Here is a 1966-nt window from a genome sequence, read left to right as displayed (position 1 = left end):
CAGATACCTGCGAGTTAAGAACGAATAAAATTAGAATTAAAATATTAACCTACAAATAAAATAAGATTGAATTTATATAAAAATCTTAATCTAAGAATAAAATTAAAATTTACTCTAAATCTTACCCTACTTTATTCTATCTATTATTTTTCCTAAGTTGGAGAAATCTCTGTTTTTCTGTCTCGATCTCTTTCTTAATAATAGGTACTACTCCTTATTATTAAACTTAATAAATCGCATCACAAGACTAGTGCTCCTGATTCGGTTATCCAAATCGCAAAGTTTAAAATATCTAAGCATATATCTTTACAATAAAAAGCACGCTAATGATTAATTAAATTAGATCACAAACTAACTATTGTTTTCTATGACCAAGTATATTACTACATCACTAATCACGAGACTTTTAGCTAAGTGTAAATGAATCTAGCTAGCAGAAGTGTAGTAATTAAATATGATACCAAAATCTTAATTAATTTGTGATTAACAAGGATATAGCATAGTGCGTGGAAGAGTAGAGAATAATAAGTCCACAATAATAATCCAATATAACCAGATTAGAACACAAGAAAGTGATTTGATATATGATTAATTATTAGGTGAGAACAAGAAGGATGATTGACATGTTCAGTATATAGGAATTAAAACTAACTTTATCGGTTAATCTAATAGAGTAATAGTTAGGTTCCTAGTTTGTTTAACTAAATATTGAAAATTTTAATTTTATTTGTGCATAATAATCTATTAGCTAACAATAAATTTTTATTAAATAAAGTTTTGATTTAGAATAGATTAATTTTTAAGACTATATTTGTTTATAGAAATGGAATAATGAAACAGAGACACTAAAACATAAAATTATGTTTAACAGATGAGACATAGACAAAAATATTGTGTCAAAAGACATTAAATTAATGTATTTTGTATTCATCTGATAACAAAAAAAATTATATAAAAATTAAAATCATAGACAGATAGAGATGCATGACTCATGAGTTGGTACTAATAAAAGGAACCCTATCAAACTGAAGAATAAAGTTAGATGGCATTATATATATATATATGGAACGGACAAAGAATATATTTCTAAGGAAAAAGAAAAAGCATCAAGGAGGACATTACATGCATCATTATTCATGCATGATGCCAAGGGAGTAAAAGGTGTTCTTATTTTGGTCACTTTTATTTTTGGACAATGTTTGCTTATAGAAGGAAACTAATCAATCAAGGTAGACAGAATACGGAACCAGCTGCGTCACAATGCTACTAGAGATAAAAATAAATTAAAAAGAATAATTTCGACTTGCATGCATACGATACAACAATGCCAAAATATTCAAATTATATACCAATATTGCATATAGATATATATGATATACATGAATATCTATGTTTAACAAGGCCAATTGTAGTGTATCAATATATAATATGCTGAAAAGACTCAACTACCATGGTAACGAATTAAACAAAGTTCAAAGAATCAAAGATTATATTCGTTGCAGATAAGCGAAGAGGTAGGAAAATTGTTAATAACTATGTGCTAAAGAGAAATATATGAGCCAGAAATGAATACTTTTTATATGAAGTCGACATTAATCGAGAATTCGAGATTCAGGGGGTAAGGAAATAGGAATGAAAATGGACCGAATGAACAGAGTTTTAGTTTAGATGAGTCTCAATGATGTTGTAAATAGATGAATCAAGATTAAGTTTTTATTTTTTGTAGATTTTTTTTATGTTCGAGTTTGACTTATTTAAAAGTTCGATAAATCTATGAATCTGTTTAAAAAGTTCATTTTCGTAAATTATAACTTCAAATAATAAATTTAAAAAATCTGAATTGACATTAAATAAATTTTAAAATTTATAATTCATAATTTGTAAAACATAATTTATTTTTATATCAATCGTTAATCACATATTATAATCATACTTATAAATAGTAATTATAATTTTTTTTGAAAAA

The sequence above is a fragment of the Arachis ipaensis genome, chromosome B10, assembly GCF_000816755.2.
Source record: "Arachis ipaensis cultivar K30076 chromosome B10, Araip1.1, whole genome shotgun sequence".
NCBI lineage: Eukaryota > Viridiplantae > Streptophyta > Magnoliopsida > Fabales > Fabaceae > Arachis > Arachis ipaensis.
Note: the sequence above shows the minus strand (reverse complement) of the source record.